Below are 12113 nucleotides of genomic sequence, written 5' to 3'. Positions count from 1 at the left end.
TCATTGATTTCTAATTTGTTATGAGAAATTGGCATTCCCAGGCAGTGGTTTGGGACGTCCTTGGGTCCCAGTGCAGTATCCAAATGCAGTTGTATCTGGCCAGCAGCAGATTAGCTGCTTTGATAAAAGCAAACACACATGAAAAACAAAGTCAAAAATCTCCCAGGCCACAGAGGCTGTTTTTCTCCAATAGACACCCTTTCTCAATACCTCCCGAGACTCAAGGGGCACTGTAGGAAACGACTGCCCCATAAACATGTGGATGGGGGAGCAATTTCCAGAAAGGGGAAGGACAGACAGACAAGCCAACAGACGTATTCCACCAATGAGGACATTCCCCTGCCCTTATCTTGGGGATGGGGGGCAGGTGGAGGAGGCAACTAGGAAAAGGGAAAAAAATAAAATAACATGTATTGGATATTTATAATCTACGAGCTACTGTACAGGTTGGCATATGCCATCTCGTTTCCCCGGCCATACACTACACAGGTGATTGCTCACCCGGAAATCGGCAGCACTCTGCTCCGTTTCCCTCTTTGCTCGTGGCCTCTTGCCCATCTCCTCACTCTGCGCTTCCCTCCTTGCCCACCACCAAGCTTTCTGAGCTTCTCTGAGCTGCCCTGGCTGACTGTTAGCTCTTCCCTCTTCTTCACTGCGTGGCTCAGGCCAGCAGTCCAAAGCAGGACAAACAAGGGCTCTTTTCCCTGGTACCGTTGTTTCAGTGCCAAGTACTTTTCCATGATAATAAGTGATGAATTTGACCTGTAGCAGAAAGACACAGAATAGAACTCCAATCCCAGCTCTCCCTCCGGGTGCCCTTAGGAAGATGACTTATTCCCTGGGCCTGAGTGTCTGCATCCCTAAGAGATGGCCACACTTGGGGCTAGGATTACACAAAGTGATAGATGCAGAGCACTCAGCCCCAGACTGGCTCATGTCCCCACTAGGTCCCTTTCCTTCCTGACCCCACTGTTATCACCATGACATCTACTGAACCCACATTAGGGGCCAGGCACCACGCCAAGCTAGGCATGAACAGAGATGTCCCTGGAGCTACCATGGAGTTCACACGAAACCTCATTTCATCCTCATATATCCTGGAACAGACTGTATGACAGTCCTCCTTCTACAAATAGGAAATCTGAGGTTTAGACAAAGAAACCACACTGGGAAGAAGAGAGTCAGGATTTCACCTTGATTTGTCTGATTCCAAAAATTCTTTCTTTAATTCAGTGGTTCTCAACCCTAGCTATCTGGGGAGCCGCTAAAACGTTGATACCAAGACCTCTACTCCAAACAAATAGAACGGGGTGAAGGTGAGGTTGGAAATCTGTTGCCTTTAAAAGTGATGGGAAGGGACTTCCTTGGTGGTCCAGTGGTTAAGCATCTGCCTTATGCAGGGGATATGGGTTCCATCTTTGGTCGGGGAACTAAGATCCCACATGCTGCGAGGCAACTAAGCCGGGGCACCACAGTGAGAGGGTCTATGCACCACCACAAAAGGTCCCGTACGCCAAAACGAAAACTGGACTCAACCAAATAAATCAATAATTTTTTTGAAGTTTCAGGAAGGATCTAATTTGATACTCAGTAAATAATTAAATCAAGGTCTTAATTATGCTCCCCTGCCTGTCCTACCTACCCACATGTCCATGTCCTGCCTAGTCCATGCCCACAAACTAGGGCTTCTTAACAGAGAAATTTCAAATGCTAGCTGTTCAAAAATAATAGACAAGTACTCACCATTTATGAAGGATTTACTTTGGGCTGGGAACTTTCTGTTATCTTTGATTCTTCTGGTAACCATGTAGAAATGAACTATAGTCAAGTTTCCTTGGTTTAAACAACTTACTGTCTGGTACAAATAAGCTCTCAGTAAACAGTACTGTTAACATCATCATCTTTATCATCTCCTGAGTCCCCACAGTAGCTTCCATACCAGTCGACTCCATCTGCTAAACATCTAGGGATCTGTTCCCTTCTCACCATCCTACCTCCATCCCTGAACCCGATTAACCAGCTCGCCTGGGCAGCTGTGACAGGTTTCCAACAGTTCCCTGTGTCCAACCTCCTCCTCCTCCAATCCATTTTCTACCAAGCAGCCAGGGTGATCTTCTTAAAACACAAATACTTAGCCTTCCTTGAAAATAGTGATAATTATCAGGCCACCATGTGAGATTCAGTAGGTTAAGCCCTTTATAAAAGCACCCAGTGGAGGGGCAGAAGGAAAGTGAAGTGAAAGTCAGTCATGTTCGACTCTTTGCAACTCCATGGACTATACAGTCCATGGAATTCTCCAAGTCAAAATACTGGAGTGGGTAGCCGTTCCCTTCTCCAGGGGATCTTCCTGACCCAGGAATGGAACCGGGGTCTCCTGCATTGCAGACGGATTCTTTATCAACTGAGTGACCAGGGAAACCCAGTGGAAGGGCAGGTGGGCTAAATCTTTTCCCTGTTCTGTCTGCCAAGTCGGCTGGACTAGGAGACTGCACTGGCCCTGAGGTCAGGATGCTTTCTAGTGACTCATGGGCCTGGAGGGAGGGAGTGAGTGAGTGTTTGTGAGGGGGGTGGGCAGGCTTGGTTTAGGGAAAGGGATGTGTGCTTTTCTAATTCACACAAAAGTTTTGTAGTAATAGCAACTGCCCTGAAATTGAACCTACCTCGGTGAGTTATTATGCTAAATAAATGTAGAAATTTAAATAAAAAGGAGGCTCCCTCGGGGATTTGAATTTGAACCCAGACTGTCAGTCTCTAAAGCACCTATCCTAACCCCTGCTGTTTTCCCTGGAATACAGAGAAGTGATGCTCTCAGGGGGATTCTACAGATAGAAAATCCTTTGGGCCAGCCAACTGGGAGAAGCTTCACAGGAGTGGGAGGTGTGGTCTCTTCCATCAGGGCCAAATTAGGCCAACAAAAGCCAACCAGTTTGTTCCCCTTGCTGATCTAGTTAAGGCCCCAATTCCTTTGTCCTTCAAAACAATGTAAAAATAAGGAATTCCCTGCTGATCCAGTGGTTAGGATTCCACACTTCCACTGCACACTTCCCTGGGTTTGATCTCTGGTCTTGGGAACTAGGATCCCACAAGCCATGCTGTGCTGCCAGAATAAATAAAAATAAAGTAACTTTATTAAAGGGGGCATGTAAATATAGCTTTTAAAAAATGTAAAACTTTTGACAATTCAGATGACAAAGGAAAGAGTTATGCTTGTTACCTGACCTCTGTTTCAAGTAGATTCATTGCAGGCTACTTATTTGATAGGTGGGGTAGAGATAAAGAAAATGAGATTTTTATGTGATGATCTATCACACTTCTTCCCTATCAGATCACTGTCTTTGCTGACCCTCAGATTGAATGCTTGGCACAGCAATTTAGAAGGAGAAGATCTCTTAGAAATAATCTACTCCAGTGGGTTGGCATCCCAGGACACCATGAAGAATGGAGTCTTCACATGACCTCTCACTATTTCTAAACTTTGTGTGTCAAGGTAGCAGAGAGTCATGAAAACATTATTTCTTTGCCTTTGATTAGAACTTTAATAACTGAATATGTTAAAACTTTGGACATCTCCTGCTAGGTTCTGGCCAGCAGCTATGTGTCTTTAATTGATAAAAATGAAAATAAAACCACAATGGCCCCCAGTCACACTCAGAGTCCATGGCAGAGTTCTGATTCCCAGAGCAGGGTTTAATTCCATCATGCCATCCCATCATTTTCTTGATATTTAGGTCAAAGACAAATCCGGTTTCAAACAAACACATCCTGTGATAAATAGTTTCAAATCACACAGCTTGAATTTCAATATAATAATTTTTTGTTCAAATTTCATTGTAAAGAAAACTTAACCTACCTTAAGCTAAATTTAAAACCAGATCAGTTGCCGTCAATAGAAATACTATGAACACCAAGTTGTGATGGAATTCCAGCTCACGGTGGTTGCCTACCAGGGCTCTGAAGCCCCGCCTCTTCATTCTGTTAAGAGAAGGGGACAGGAAGCAGCTTAGGAGGTGCTGGAGAGATGTTGAAGGAAAACCAACTTCAAACTCTGGCTTCTCTAGACTTACTCAGAATATAGAAGGCAATACGAAAAGGAAATAATTTTCTCACAAAAATTATCTCATATTCCTGCTGCCTTCAACTCACAAGAGAAATACCACACACGGAGGTTGTGAAAGAAGTCAGACAGGGATCCTCCACCCCTTGCACTATCCTCACCTCCCCAGTTTGACCAAGGAGCCACCTCGTACTCCCCTTGGATGAACCATCTCTACTTCTTCTCCATAGTTTACTGATCCTTTATTCCCTTTGCTCCCTGATTCCAGGCCCTGCCTCTGCATTACTGGTTCTGAGTTGTGTGTTCCCTGCTGGATGGTGCAGGGGGAGTACTTTGAGTCTTAGAGGAGAGAGTTGATAAAGGTGATGGGGATAGGTAGATCCACTGCTCTTAACCAGGTCCTATTCCTGTTCAATAACCCAGGCTTGTTTAGTCCTTTAGTTCTTCCCATTCTACACAGTGCTGTGGGAATGCAACTAACCCTAAATGCTAATCCTGACCCCAACAAAGCCCTCTGCCCCTTCCTCCCTTCCCCCTCCTTCCTGTCTTGCTGCTCCTCCATAACAAGCAGGGTGCTCCAGTTTTACCCTTGATAGCTTTTGCTCAGTCCTACCTTCCTAAGGCATTCATAAACTGTAATAATACTTTGTCATTCAGTATGTTGGTTAGTGACATTGTTTAACTGTCCAACATTTTTATCCTGTTCACCACCTTACCTTGGTGAATTCTGGAAATTTAATCATCCAAAGCCAACCAGAATGTGACTATAGAAACCAGCTTACCTGTTACCTGAATCTTCTCAATTAGTTTCTCCTGTTCCATGTCCCTTGGGTTTGTTTATGCTACAAAGCCCTGATTATCTAAAATTCCTTTACCCAGAACCTCAGTTATCTGCAGTGAGGGTGTGTTACTGAGTGTGTTTTATTTACTTTGAAAACCGTCTGGCTCATCTGAACCCCTGCTTCTCCGATTTAATTCAGTGCTTGCCTAGGTTCTTCAGATCCGTATACCATTTTCTCATTGTTTAACTTCTGTGGCAGAATAACTTCAATTTCAGTCTTACTTCCTATGGTGGAAACACATGCCATGTTATCTGAATCCTACAGTTGTTCCACTATCTTTGTTCCTGCCTATTTTAAAAAACCCACATTAAAAAATAAAGAATTGGACTTTTTAAGCTCCTTTGGTATTCTGAGGCAGCATTGCCAAAGGGAAATGATGCTGCTTTGCATTTAGAGACCTGTTTCTTGGCTTGGCTCTACAGTTGACTGTGTAACTCAAAACAAGCCCCCTGGGCTTCCCTGGTGGCTCAGTGGTAAAGAATCCACCTGTCAATGCAGGAGACATGGCTTCAATTCCTGGTCTGGGAAGATCCCACATGCTGTGGAGCAAATAAGCCCCTGCACTGCAACTATGGACACTGTGCTCTAGAGCCCAGAAGCCACAGCTACTGGAGCCCACATGCCCTAAAGCCTAAGAAGCCACTGTAATGAGAAGGCCACGCACTACAGAAAGAATGGCTCCCACTCACTGCAACTAGAAAAAAGACTGCACAGCAACGAAGATCCAGCACAGCCAAAAATAAATAAATAAATAAAATTATAAACAAAAAATAAGGCCCCTAAGACCTCACATATTTCCATTTCTCAATCAGCCTATTGGGGATAATCGTGTCCAGGCTTCCTTGTTATCTGATATTCTGTAGATAATAGAGTGTAGCTGTAGAAAAATTCAGAGGGGTAATATCCTTTTTATAACTCACCTAGAGAGAGTTATTCACAATTAATTAATAAGTAATCTAGAGTGTGTGTGTCCTTCATAATTATTTTTGTAATATCTCACATTTGGCAAAGATTAAGATTGAGAAGTATTAATGGAAAACTGGCATTGGATTGAGGCTTTTGCTGGACAATGGAAATGTTGATTCCCATAAAATGAGCACCCACACTCTTTGTGAACACTTTCCATAATAGAAAGAACACTACTTCTTTTAGAAGTTTTCATTATTGAACATTCAGTTAGACATTTCTATCTTGAATTAGGCAAAAAATATCCCATTGGGGAATATTATTCAGCCATAAAAAAGAACAAATACCATTTGCAGCAACATAGATTGTCATACTGAGTGAAGTAAGTCAGAGAAGAGACAAATATCATATGATATCACTTATATGTGGAATCTAAAAAAAGATACAAATGAACTTATTTACAAAACAGAAATAGAGTCAGATATAGAAAATAGAAAATTAACAAGGACCTACTGTATAGCACAAGGAACTCAATACTCTGTAAGGACTTATATGGGAAAAGAATCTAAAGAGTGAAAATATATATATATATATAATATATATATATATTATGATTCATTTTGCTGTACACCTGAAACTAACACAACATTGTAATTCAACTATACTCCAAAAAAACTTTTTAAAAAATTCCATTAGGAAATTTTCACCTGCTTTTCCTACTACGATTCAACATACCAATCATTTACCAAGCACCTACTATATGCAAAGTCATATCAGTCACTTAGGTTTACAGAGGTAAATTCAGCTTGGTTTCTGCACTCAAGATCTTTGCAAATGCTCTACAAATGAAGAGTCAAATGCAGTTTTGAATATTTTGAAGACAGACACACTCTACTTCTGGCTAAGCTGAAATTATAGAGACTAGACTTAACCCTCCTTCATGGAACAACCAAAACAATGGGCAAAATCCATTCAATAACAATTTTTAAGACACTGGATATCAGGCAACAAAACAACAGTGATTTCCAAGAGATAGGAAACAAATATTTGTTCCTATAAAATAAACCCTACAAAAGCTTATTGCCTAGAGAGAGGTTTCAGGCTGAGGTGCAAGGAAGGGGAATCCCGGCAGAGGAATCCAGTGGACTCTCTGAAAGAAGTAGACAAGACAACCAGAGTTTGCAAGACAAACTATTCAATATGAGAGAGCTGCACAGAGTGAGAACAAGAGACATCTACAAAGCATCCTCCTTGATATTCCACAGAGTACACTGATCAAGGAATGCATGTGAGGAAGCTGCCCAGTGAGGAAGGCACCACCCCTAAAAATTAGAAGGTGCAAGACCATGAATATTGCCTGTTTCCTCCAACCAGACTGGAAAGCCTCACAATTCATGGGGCACTGGGTAGGACACTCAGAAGGCTCTTTTCTCAGTAATGAAAAATAATTCACCCTAGACTAAACACAGTTCTGGTTCCACCTAACAAATCTTAAAAACAAGACCCAGAAGGAGAAAACTGTTTACAAGCAATTTAACTGCATCCCAGAACAAAGTTCAAGATATTTATAGGAATACCAAAATAGCCAGTAACAGAGGAAAATTCACAAAGTGTGGCAGCCAGTTAAAAATGACCTGTTATGCAAGGGAGCAGGAAAATATGACCAATGCTGGGGAGAAATAGCAGCCAATAAAAACCAGTCCAGAACTGACACAGATGTGAGAATTAACAGACAAGGACATTAAAACAAGTATGAAGACTGTATTACAGGTGGTCAACTAGTAAAGTACAAATATGAAAGATATTTAAAAGACCCAAATTGAACTCTAGTGATGAAAACTACAATTTCTGAGATAAAAATTACACTGAATGAATTTAGCCACAAATTAGATATTGCAGGGTAAAACCTTTAAGGAATTTTAAGAAATAGCAGTAGACACTATGCCCAGTTAAACACACAAAGGAAAAAAGAATTTAAAAAACCAGAGACTTGCTGATCTTTGGAACAGTTTAAAGCAACCCAATATTCATGTAATTGAGGTCTACAAAGAAAGTAAATAGGATTAAAATAAAACTGAAGCCCAAGAATGGGACACATAAAGAAAACTAAAACAAGGAATATTGTAAACAAATTGTTCAAACTAATAGAGTAAAACTAAAAATCAGAGGAAGGCCAACAACAAAAGGATGACAGCAGCATCTCATCAGAAACAACGCAATTGAAGTGAGCTAGAATGATAGCTTTAAACATGAAAACTTGCCAACCTAGAATTCTATACCCAGTGGAAACACCTTCCAGAAGTTAAGACAAAATATAAAGACTTGTTAGACATACAAAAGAAGACAGAATCTGTCACTGGAAGATCCATGTTATCAGTTCTAAAGGAAGCTCTTCAGGCAGAAGGAAAAAGATATCAGATGAAAATCTAGGTCTCCACACAGAACTAGAAATGGTTATAACATATATAAGTATATAAGATTTGTAAAACTTGGTTAAATCTAAAAGATAGTTGACTATTTAAACAACGAAAACAAAGTAAAGTAAGGTTACAATACATATAAAGGAAATAATACATATAAAGGAAATGTATGTCAAAAATAGCACCAAGCCTTAAGGGGAGAAATAGATGTGTTTCACTGTTAGATTCCTAAGCTCTATGTGAAATATAGTATCATAGAACAATGAGTTTTAGCTAAGAAGACAATAAAAGAGATCAAAGGGAATCATAAAAAATAACCTAAAAGAAGGCAAAAATAGAGGGAACAGGGAACAAGTAACAGATGGGGGAAAAAATAGATCTTGTCATCCACTCAGGACACAAAGAAAATCTACATCATTCTTTCCAGAGTAAACAGCATCCCCTTATGTGGAAATGCTGCCAAAGCCTTATCTGAGGCAAGTACTTCAGGAGAAGGTGCTTTACCTCCTCAGGATCTGACCTTGTCTTGTTATTACCAATAGGCAGAGTCAGGTCTCATCACAGCTCGATTCAGGAAACACAATGTGTTCTCCTTGTATACCAACAGACTTGCAAGACCTGGCAAATATGTGCTGGCAGAAACCAGCAAAATACACGTGGAAGTGCATCTTGAGAGGGTTGGCAAGGGAGACTTGCCTATAAATATGGGTGGGAAGAATTCACGGGAGCCTGCTTTCTTGACTTAGGATTTAACATCCTGGCAAAAACACCAGAATCTAGTCATAACAGACTGCTGGCATGACTCTGAAGATTGGATACATCAATAGATAACAGTGAATAAGGCATAGTTGCTAGAATGGCGTTGGTGGACTATCCAGGAAGGGTCTAGGGAGGATAGAAATGTTAAATTGGATTTATTAGTGAGAGCAGAGAACTCTCCACCTCTCTATATTCCCCAGGAGGTCCTAGAAGACATCCCATTGACTAAAGCAATAAGAAATACAGTGATGAAGAGAATGTTGGCATCTTTTGGGGAATTCCACGGTAACTTTCCCTATGAACTGGAGTTAATAGGAGGAGATGCGGCCATGGGTCTAGCCTCCTTATCATCAACCAAGATAATAGGATTCTGGAATGTCAGAGGCCAGGTGGCAATTCTTAAGTGAGAGGAGGATATGTGATTTCTACACAAGCAACAAGGCTGGAAGGTGTTTTGGTTCTCAAGCATCTGAGGTAGTGGCTAAAAAGCCAGAGTGTTCCCAGTGATGAAACAGATGAACAGCCAACTAGAGTGGTGCTTGACTTATACAACTGGGTTTTAAAAACTGAGAGCTAGCCCAAACACACTTCAAAGTAGACTGAATACGTCCATAGATCCAACTTTGGTTATCTCCCCATTCCCCAAATACATGATTTAGATTGATAAACAAAGGAGCTGGCATAATCCTCTCCTTGGTCCCTGACCTACAGAGTAAGAGCCATTAGAACAGGAAGGGCTAAGTGGACACAATCCAACTACATGAAAACTATCCAACCCCAACCCCAACCCCACCAGCCTGGAGAGTAAACCCAAGTCAACACTTCATCCTGAAGAGAACTGGTGTCACCATCAAAGACAAAGTACTACTATAAAGGGATAATGTTCTCTATCATATCCCTGGGCAATTCATCTGTATGGGTCTTGAAAAAGTAAACTGCAGATCATGGTGGATGACAGTGGACTACCACAAAACTAACGGAGTGCAGCCCCAAATGGTCCTTACTGCAAAATTCAGACTGAAATTGAAGAAAGTGGGGAAAACCACTAGACCATTCAGGTATGACTGAAATCAAATCCCTCATGATTATACAGTAGAAGTGACAAATAGATTCAAGGGATTAGATCTGATAGACAGGGTGCCTGAAGAACTATGGACAGAGGTTCATAACATTGTAAAGTTGGCTTAAAGCTCAACATTCAGAAAACTAAGATCATGGCATCTGGTCCCATCACTTCATGGCAAATAGATGGGGAAACAGTGGAAACAGTGTCAGACTTTATTTTTTTGGGCTCCCAAATCACTGCAGATGGTGACTGCAGCCATGAAATTAAAACACACTTACTCCTTGGAAGGAAAGTTATGACCAACCTAGATAGCATATTTAAAAGCAGAGACATTACTTTGCCAACAAAGGTCCATCTGGTCAAGGCTATGGTTTTTCCAGTGGTCATGTATGGATGTGAGAGTTGGATGGTGAAGAAAGCTGAGTGCCAAAGAATTGATGCTTTTGAACTGTGGTGTTGGCGAAGACTCTTGAGAGTCCCTTGGACTGCAAGGAGATCCAACCAGTCCATCCTAAAGGAGATCGGTCCTGGGTTTTCACTGGAAGGACTGATGTTGAAGCTGAAACTCCAATACTTTGGCCACCTCATTAGAAGAGTTGACTCATTGGAAAATACCCTGATGCTGGGAAGGATTGGGGGCAGGAGGAGAAGGGGACGACAGAGGATGAGATGGTTGGATGGCATCACTGACTCGATGGTCATGAGTGTGGGTAAACTCCGGGTGTTGGTGATGGACAGGGAGGCCTGGTGTGCTGCGATTCATGGGGTTGTAAAGATTCGGACACGACTGAGCGACTGAACTGAACTGAATAAACTGATTTCTCTCCTGTGTATCTAGACCTGTATTAGCTGTGTGCCATATTTGGGAGAACTCAGAGAACAGTCACTCAAACCATTTTCTCTCTTCTGTGGCTCAGATGTGGAAATTCAGTTGGAAAGCTGGCTAAAGCCTTAGGTGGGGAAACTGAAATGGCAGAAAGTGACTTGAACTGGACTGGAATCTTCTGAAATCATCTTCACCTATTTCTAGTTTCTAGGCTAGATAACTTGAAGGCTACTAGGCTCAGTGAGGACTGTCAATTGGAACACCAACACATGGCCTCATCATTTGGCTCGGACTTCTTCATAGTATGATAACTTCAGAGTAATTGAAAGAATAAGCGTCTCAATACACAGAAGAAGATCCATGGCCTTTTATGACTCAGCCTCAGAAGTCAAGGAGATAGGAAAATGTGGAGAAAGTCATGTAGAAAGACTGACAGTACTGGTCACATAGCAGCCAGATCTCTGGTTCATATCCAGGCCCATCAGAGCATGTCCCCTGCAGGGGCACCACTGAACTGCTGGGTGAATAGGACGTCTGTGGATGTCAGCCAGCCTCTCTCCCTAGCTGCTCCAGGACTTACCTGACACAGGAGACATGGGGCAGGGATAGAGGGTCAGCCAGCATGGCCCCAACCACCTGAGTGATGTCTCACCAAGACCAGTCTAGCAACTGCTGTACTGAATGAATTCCTGTCACGTAGAGAAACCTCCATCTGCATAGGCATCCCTAAAGGAGGCCAGCCAGTCACTTGCTAGTAGGTTGCTTTCCACCAGACATCCTTTTATCCTTGAACCAGTGACTTAGTACCAGAAAGAGATAGGGTTAGCCTTCGTGGATGCAGTGCCTTGGCCAGCACCACCATGCACTTAACCATACCGACATGTGTGCACACCTGATAGCCGGAGGAGTCAACACCCCAGGGGCAATCCTTGACTGATTGGTCCCAAGAGCCAGGAAATGGTTCTCTCTTTCATTCCTTGAGAAGATGGTCTTCCAAGGCCCAAGCTGGATGGAGCCCCATTTGACCACACTAGGGACCAGGTTGATAAAGCACCTTGGACTGGCTTGCCTCCCATCTTTTTTGACAGCTCTTAATCTCCTGTTCCTGGTGCCTGTGTTTCCCAAATAAACCACATACATCACCCTCCTTTCTCAGGTCCTGCTTTCTGAGGGAACCCAGGCTAAGATGCTCTCCCAGACCTATTCACAAAACACACTTTTTCAGAGAAATGAGAGGTCC

The 12113-nt window shown here is 42.3% G+C and overlaps 1 protein-coding gene across 3 annotated transcripts in view; it reads right to left on the bottom strand.

Annotated features, from left to right (window-relative positions):
- The window catches only part of LOC145518914 (uncharacterized), a 233708-nt gene that overhangs the window by 157294 nt on the left and 64301 nt on the right, over positions 1-12113 (bottom strand). For all 3 annotated transcript variants that reach the window (XM_081524187.1, XM_081524186.1, XM_081524188.1), the window contains exon 2: positions 3851-3972. The gene's annotated coding sequence lies outside the window, so the exon portion shown is untranslated. The remainder of the gene's footprint in view (positions 1-3850; positions 3973-12113) is intronic.

This window comes from Giraffa tippelskirchi, chromosome 8 (genome assembly GCF_054371585.1).
Source record: "Giraffa tippelskirchi isolate mGirTip1 chromosome 8, T2T-mGirTip1v1.2.pri, whole genome shotgun sequence".
Taxonomy (NCBI): domain Eukaryota; kingdom Metazoa; phylum Chordata; class Mammalia; order Artiodactyla; family Giraffidae; genus Giraffa; species Giraffa tippelskirchi.
The sequence above is the reverse complement of the archived record's forward strand: the minus strand, read 5'-3'. Positions and strand labels throughout refer to the sequence as shown.